The sequence below is a fragment of the Phalacrocorax aristotelis genome, chromosome Z (assembly GCF_949628215.1).
Source record: "Phalacrocorax aristotelis chromosome Z, bGulAri2.1, whole genome shotgun sequence".
NCBI classification, from domain to species: Eukaryota; Metazoa; Chordata; class Aves; order Suliformes; family Phalacrocoracidae; genus Phalacrocorax; species Phalacrocorax aristotelis.
Window position 1 is genome coordinate 62,262,209 of NC_134311.1, and position 8,497 is coordinate 62,270,705.

An 8,497-nucleotide genomic window follows, 5' to 3' on the forward strand; every position below is an offset into this window, starting at 1 on the left:
GTATATTCTTTTTTATTATTATCATCACCATTACTATTTTATTTTAATTATGAAACTGTTCTTATCTCAACCCACGAGTTTTCTTGCTTTTGCTCTTCTGATTCAGTCTCCCATCCCACAGGGGTGGGGGGAGTGAGTGAGCAGCTGTGTGGTGTTTAGTTGCTGACTGGGGCTAAACCATGACAAGAAAAAACTGCACTTTGACAAGAGTAATAGCACATGGAGACTAAAGTGGATAGAAAGGGCAAAGGAGAAGTCAGAACACTGTGAACGAATAGAAAATAGAAAGTTATCCTCTAGACTTCATAAGAAAATAATCTATCTCATCCTGTCTCCTGAGCAGGTGAGATTTTGGAAGGTAGGCAGATTCTCTACCAGGACAGGACACAACTTCATCAGATTAGGACACATGGTAACCTATCAAATTTCCAAGCATTTACAGCCTGTGTATTTCCTAAGGACTTACTTGGTCCAGTGCTGGGATGTATGTACTCACCCAGAACAAGTGAAGTTCTCCTGGTAGAGGACTTGTGGTTGTCTGGTCCTGTAGAGACACACCAGCACTTTATTCTTTCCCTCAAGAATTGTCCTCATCTGAGCTCAAACTGCTGGTTTGGGGTATGACACTCCCCACTGACACTGAAGTTCAGTCAGCAGTGGCAGCAACAACTTTCATCTCCATGTTTATTTCTCTGGGTTTAAGAACTCCCAGCAGCACTCAGGGCCATAACGTACACAGCCAAATGAGTAACGTGAAACTGTCCCAGACTTGGGAAGCTCGCAATCTAAGACCATGGGAACACACGCCAGGTAAGCAGCTTGATAAGTAAACTTGGAAAAATTGTATTTGCATGTTGCGTTCAGGCAGTACCTGCTTACCCTACATGTTGATATTAGCATACACCAGAACACACAAGAAGTTCTACATGTAGGACCATCATTTAGAAGGAAATGGTGGTCCATCCCAAATATGTGGAATGTTATTGATAGGGATATTTAGATAGAAATGTTATGCATGTCTGAAATGTATTATAAGAGTGGTGATCTTTTCTTTCAAGGAAGTGGGAAGCAGAAAGTAAATTAATTTTCTTGTAACATTTTTGCCAAGAGAAAGGACTATACCATATTCGTTGATAAGCCACAGTTTCCAGGATTATAGCAAAATACTGCTTTAATATAGTATGGCTAAAGCCATCTCCCTGAGCCCTTTATGGTTGTGCATGTGGGTTTTTTTCTTGTTTAGTCAGCCTTTTTGCTAGCAGTGGACCAAATCACTTCTGCATCTTGTTTGTAATCAGATGGAAGTGCTTTGGAGCACAGAAGATGAGCAATGAGCACATCCAACTCCCACATTGGGGCACCTCTATTCACTACCATAATACAAACATATAATGCCCACAATATCCTTTATGGTCACAGAAGTTGTTGGAGGCATAGATTCCTTTATGAAAAAATACCATTTAGACTGGGTCAAAGTAAATAGTCTCCTCTGCTCCCCACCTCAGCCTTGTGAAGGGCTGTTTACGTGGTACATCAGTAAAAAATAGTTCATATAGTGCTGTTCTTATATCAATAGGTTCACTTTTGGCATAATAGGAAATGATAGGAAGTACTGTCCTGTTCTGACATGCCTGGATGGTATTGTAAAACATGAGTCCAAAAGCTGACTACAAAAAATAATCCTCTCAAAATATATTGTCTGCTGTGCACTGCTAATCTTATAACAGGGAATTTATAAACAGAGCTTAGAAAGTGGCTGGGCCAGTACATTAACTAGGATCCAACAAGAGAGCTCCAGTGAGGTCTGGAGCTCTGCAATTCTTTCATAGCTGAGGGGGCAGCATTACTGGAAATATCTTCAGTTTACAACCCTGTAAGCAGCTTTCTGTGCTAAGTGTAAACAAACTGGGAGCCACACTTTCCTCCATGGCTCTTTGGCCAATATAAATCCACTTCTTCTTCTGTGGGGCATTTGTGAAATAGGGACCACAGAAGCATTTCCGTGAAAGTCAGTGATTGCCTAATCCCTTGCAAGTGTACTGTTCAGAAGTTGCACTAATGTCAGCTTTTCTTTAGTTTGTGAACATTACAGCATATCTTCCTTTTTCATTTTGGTCTCCAGCCCACTCTTATTGCAGTGACTCATATTGTGGAGAACACAGGTTATGTGACAGGCTTGTTGACAGCTAATGTTGGTCTTACCAATTTAAAGACAAAAGGACGCTTGAGTCTGCTTTGCATGATATACCTTGGAGACCCAAACTCCTGAGGTGTTTGTTGCATGAGGACTGAATGAACACAGGCACAACATGAGTAGACTGACATGGGAGCAGAGAGGATGCGCTTTTACATTGGCTTATATGACCAGGAGGAAGCACAGAAATAGGGCAAAGGGAAGAAGGGAAGGGGTGTGGGATCTGTTTAGGTTTCCCTCAGCTTCCCTTTGCTATTAAATCTACATATACGGTGAAATGATGACATGATTTAGAGACAGTGCATTTGCTAGGTGACAATTCAGGGCACCGACCATTTGATTCTGGAAGTGGTTTTAGTTGGATATTCATAGAAATGTGCCTTTTCCTCACTCATGGAGGCAGAGCTATGATGAGCAAGGGTCTGTTCAAGAGACACTAACTACAGTAAATGGGATCTCAAGAAACATATGAAGCTAGAAAGGTCAAACCATAACTGAAGACATGATACCAACTCCTCTCATTTCCCCCTCCCCATCTTTAATTATTTGTTTTTCCAAACAATCTGTAATAAAGGACAGTCCAAGGGGAGGACAGATCTGTTCTGAAGAAGAAAGCAATGAAGTGAATCTCACAAAATAAAAAATATCTAGAAATTAAAGAAGAGTTTAAAATACTTGCTAAGCAAACAGAAAACCTGATTTGGAATACTGAAATGTTTTTGTTTAAATGCTATGCAATTTAGAAAAACTAATCTTCTTTTCAACCTATAAATCAGTCTCTCCATGAAACGTGGAAAGAAGATTCCACCCAACTATGAAGAGATTGTATATGAGCACAGAAAAGGTTTGCACAGCTAACACAACATCCTGCTTGCTAAGATCATCTTGCTCTAAATCTCATCAGCAAAGTCACTTCATAGAACTATTAACTCACAATTTATTTACTTGATTTTTTTTCTTCCTACCAATGTCATCATTCTAATATTCTTTGGGCTTTTTTCCAGTCGTAAAGCACTAAAATTCAGTTGAGAACACAATAAACCAAAACAAATCAATGCATGTGAATGGCCACAAATGTCACATTGCTTATATTGCTCTGTGAAACACTAAGCAGCTGCTGGCTTTTAAGGAGGAGAAAAAACAAAGCTCTGTTAGTATTCCTGTGCACGCATTGTTATTTCACTTAGCAGCTGATTTTGGGAAAAGAAAGAAACAGAACTGATCTGATGTCTTTACTCTCAAGATCAACCCACATCCTTCCTAGGGCAGGAAGAACAGGTGAATAGGACACACGATATTTGCCACTTCTATGGCTTCAGTTATCTAGTTTACTTCATGGCTTCCCCAAAACCAACAGTAACAGACTCCAGCAATGTATTTAGTTCAGCAGAGAAGTAAAGAGGAGAGAATCTGCTAAGGCATTTTGGCATAGGCACACCAAGTTTTGAAAAATCCCTTCTGCAAAGGACTGTTTTCCTGGCAGTGCGAGTAAATCTGTAGGGAGCAATTGTCTCCTCAGATGTGTGGTTTGTCCTCACATGGAGAACGGCAACTTGCATCTGGCTTGGTAAAAAAATGCAAGACAGAGGGGAAGGGGTGCTGGAGAGAGCACTAGCAAAGCAGGGGAAGCACGGTCTGAAAAGGCAGGCATGCCACAGGCACTGGGAGCCAGAATCCTGTACATCAAAAGGGCACATCAGGGAAATGGTTTTTATGCCAGGCTGACATTGGAGCCCCTCCACTTGCCCCCCATTTTGCAATTCCCTCAGCAGCTGCATGGTAGTTCCGGAGAGGCTTCAATTTTCTATCCTGCAGTCCAATGCTGAATCATCTAAGCTGTTCTGTCCCGCATACCTGGACCCAGCTCCCATATATCAACAGAGGAAGGGTCATATGGTGAGGACCTGGGAACCTGCCTCTGACCCCTCAAAAATGAGCACTGTGGTGCAGATTGTCTTAGGCACATTGCAGCCTCAGCCTTGAGGTGCACCTAGTTATGAGTGGGAGGAAGCAGCCGGTGTTTCTGTAAAAGGTTGCTGTAAACGTCATTCCATGTAATAAGCTGAGATAGGGTGCTATAAACCAGGGACAAGGAGTTGTTAAGCCATAGACAAACACCTTGGAAGTAAAGCACTGATATCTGACCATTGCCAGGCATATTTTGGAAGTTTGAATAAGAAAGGAAGGATGTAGGTGACAACCATAAGTGCATACATGAACTCTGCAGTCTTCTGCCACCAATATCTAACCCCCAGATGAAGGAAATTATGTGGTTGAGTGGCCAACATGAAAGTGAGGGTTTACCAGAAATGTGGGCTCTCCAGACTCTGTTCCTCGCCCTGCCAACCCGGTCCAGTCCCTTTAGCTCCTTATGCCTGGATACATATGATGCTGCTGCATTCCTAAGACCTACTGATGAAAAGTTTTTTCATTATGATTATTATGAGGTGCAATGATGCTTGCCTATGGACAATGACATGCTGCCACGGCATTTGTGTCTCTAGGGACTCATCACATGGGGACACCCCTATTTCTCCCCACGGTGTAGAATTGCTTTGTTGAACTTGCATTTCAAGAGTGACATTCAACACAAGCTACTGCAGATGTCACCCACTTCTGCCCAGCTTTCAGCTCACTGGAGGTGCCTACAAATCCCACACCTGCAGCAGCGGTGGGTGTGCCCAAGCCATCTGCTTCAAGGGAAGGTGTGTTTGTAGGACTAGCTCATTAAATCACCCGAGACAAGCAACTAAGTTCAGATGCTTCTGTGTGATCTACGTTAGTCACAGAACAATGTTTCTTATTGCCTGGTCAATTTTTTGTAGGTATCTTTCCCTTTAACCCCTTTTGTTCAGCAAAGAACAGTGGAACTGCAGTAACACAATATTAAGAAACTGACTATCCCTTTCATTCAGAATGCTCAGCTCTCACAGAAACTGCTTTCTGGAGGGGCTCCTAGAGTCAGGAAGCTTGTATTTACCTTCATATCAAATAACAGTTATTAATATGGCACAGTGGCTACACTTAAATTTTTAGAGATCAGAAGTTTCTGTGGTGTGGACCTGTTAATTTGCCCCATACACAGAAGTCAGTCAAGTCAGCTTTCACCACTTCAAAACCTTACCAAGGCAGGGATGGAAGTGCTTGTTTTGGGCATTTCCCAAAATACAAAAATAGTAGTAATAAAAACATAGAAGGCATATGATGGGCTTGTGTCTGGGGATACAGCTGAGGCTGAGCAATAGGTACATATTTCATTTCTCTTTCAGAGGGAAATATGTTTATTCTATGAGGTTGTAAGAAAACTAGTGGTTTCTTGCTCTGAGCCAGAGTTCAGGTAATTGTGTTGTAATAAAATATGCGTTATCCTGTATCTAATAAAAAGAATATCCTAGGCCACATAAGGTTTAGAAGGGAGTTAACTATTAATTCTTCTGCTTTGAAGTGCTTGGGGTTCGCAAACGACTGAGAAATAGTTACACTGTTGGCATTAGAAATCTTACCTGTGTCTGAAATGGAATTAGAATAAGTTAGAACTAAATCCCGAGGTACTAAAGAGGTTTAATTAGCATGCATTTGAAATGGTCATGAAGGGAGAAAGGGGGATACTAATTACACCACAACACCAGAGTTTTGAAGGTTAATTGCTTTTCCCATCCCCCATCAGACAGGTTTAGAACAAGATATTGCTCAGATATAATGAAGGAAGGAGGTAGTGGAATTTGAACAAAAGCAGCATGGCATTTGCTTGCAACTGTTCATATGCTTCTGCCATGGCTGCGTAAGATGAAGACAGCCAGCTGACATAGTGTCAACCAGAGTTTGTTTTCCCTGATGCACTGGAAAAATTGTTCAATACTGGTTCATCTCAGCAAAGCTATTACCCTTTGAATGCTAGAAAGGTCAGCTAGGGTTATCTGCTACATATAAGTACTGGCTGCACAAATTCCTGGGAGGGAGATTAGGTTTTGCACTGTTCCTTCTGAAACAATTATATTTGGGTCTTTGTTTATGAATCTGCCTCCTATAAGTCAGTCCTTTTTCTCTGTCCTCCTTTCAGATGCCCTGTAAACAACTTTCCAGATGGGCTGACATCCCACTGTTGATGGAGAGTTTGGTCGTGTTACTCCAATAGAAGAGGTGTGTTGTACAACTTCTCTACTTGCATAGCACTGGATAGGAAATTAAAGTTGTATCTGGACCAAGCTGATAACACTGACTGGAATCCAAATGGAAGTCAGCATATTCTACTTTTCTTTTTGTGTTGCTGTAATTGAATACTTCTGGAGGGTTGTAGGTGAGAAGGACACATAAAGAATAATAAATACTGTCAGCAAGAAATATAAATCCACTTACCTTATCACTAGGCTGAAACAAGGGAACATTTCTGGATGGCATATCCTATATCTGACAGCGAATTGGTACAGTCATTTACATCATGCTTGAGTTTCCTCATTAATAAGATGTTTGTAACAATAATAAACTGCCCTTCTTGGCATTTTATATTCTGGAAGCTACTTTTTTATTTCTAAAGGTACCCTGTTTATGGATTGTTAGGTAAAATGGTGTTTGTGCAAGATACAGTGAGATATTACATCTGGCACCCTGTTAACAGCTTTTAAATCAGGTTCTATCTATGTGACAAAATGCTGCTGATCTGAACTTTTCACTGTTGGTCAAGTTTTGGAAATAAATATTTGTTAAATTAGTCCAGTTTACATGGGTAACATTGCCAGTATCCAGCCCTCATTGCATTTAACTGTAAACTGCAGCAGTAATTAATAATATGGATTGCTCCTTAATGTTGATAACTCATTCAGTTTGAACTGTTATAAGAGTGGCTTTGGCATTTTGATTATTTTTTGATTTGTAAGAAGCCAGAGGGAGATGGTACTGATGATTAAAAATAGTGTATTACTAATTGCTGTAGACTAAACAAAAAATGGCTTTTGATTGCTAGAAAATTAAGTCCTAGCTGGTTTATTCTGATCCTCAAGTATCATTAAATGGGTGTAGTTGAAATCTGAGCTTTTCTGAAGGTTAAGTAACATACCTACCGGTAGACCTTATTGTTCTCCTTTTTGGGTGAGAACAGAGCAATACTGATGAAGAAATTTTTTGAAATGCAAACACAAGTGTTTCTTTTTAATTAGAATTCAGCCTTTCCAGCAATATTATTTTTTCTTGGCAAATATTTACCTTAATCATAGATCTCAAGGACCTTAGATGACATTTTAAAAAATCAGCTTTACAGTGATAAAATTTATTCTTTCCTTGCCAGGTCAAATATGTGTATTCTGGTAGATAAATATCTATGTCCTGAACTTACAATCCCAATTGACATCGCTGTTGTCAGATACAGGAGAGATCTTAAGATATAAATGGATTCTGAATTGAAAGAATTTACCTGTTTGGAGCTGGTCTGAGACATATAAAAATGCAGCATGATCAGTTTTCCTCTTTCCGTTTCTGCGTGAAGCCTCGCAGTGTCCAGTGCTGATATTCCGGTTTTCCACCTCAAGATGTGCTGGAGGAGTGGAAGTAAATAAAACAGAAGCATCTAGAAATATTTATTATAGTTTACCAGTAGATTAATACAACATGCTTTTTCTCACTTGAAACTGTAGGCTTTTTGACAGGGAGCAATCATCATCCAAAACATGTTCATCAAGGAAGCTGTTGTTCAGTGGAAAAACTGATTTTGGAAAAAAAGGTTTTGATGTTTGGATGAACTCTTCTTAATCAACACTGAGATTCAAAGAGGCATTCTTGAGCTGTGTGAGCTTATATTGAATTGTTTTCAGTTCAAGGTGTGCAGAAAGTGTCCATGCTATCAATAATAGCAGTATGTGAGCCAATTCCCTGTATGCCATTATTTGTGATCTGTACTACAGCATCTGAGCAGTCAACCTTTAATTGCTTGGGTGTATTTTAAATTTCAGTAAGAGTTCATAATTAGGCAGCTCCTGATCATTAATTGGTGCTCTTCAATTCTGTGTCACTGAAATAAGATGAGTGAAGAGCAATCTGTGAAATGATGTTTTAAAGAGAGGTAAATTTGGCTTAAGCTTCTATTACTTGTCAGCTGAAATCAAAGCTGTGCTCCTCACCAGACTTTTGCGCCATTGCAGAGTTGCTGGAGCTCCAAATATAAAATCACGGGCATCCTGTGAGAAATTTTTTTTGACTGGGTTTCACAGCATGCAGAACCTTTAATACACTGACATATGCACAGCTGTTACTTCATTGCACAGGGAGCTCAGAATAGACCTTTTGGGAGAACCTCAGCTGATGCCAGAAATC

At 40.2% G+C, this 8,497-nt stretch overlaps 1 long non-coding RNA gene across 1 annotated transcript in view; it reads left to right on the forward strand.

Moving 5' to 3' along the window:
- LOC142050366 (uncharacterized) overlaps positions 1 to 7,764 on the forward strand; it is a 44,139-nt gene extending 36,375 nt beyond the window's left edge. The window contains exons 4-5 of the long non-coding RNA XR_012658002.1: positions 2,971 to 3,038; positions 6,255 to 7,764. This is a non-coding gene — a long non-coding RNA (uncharacterized LOC142050366). The remainder of the gene's footprint in view (positions 1 to 2,970; positions 3,039 to 6,254) is intronic.
- Positions 7,765 to 8,497: the final 733 nt, after the last annotated feature.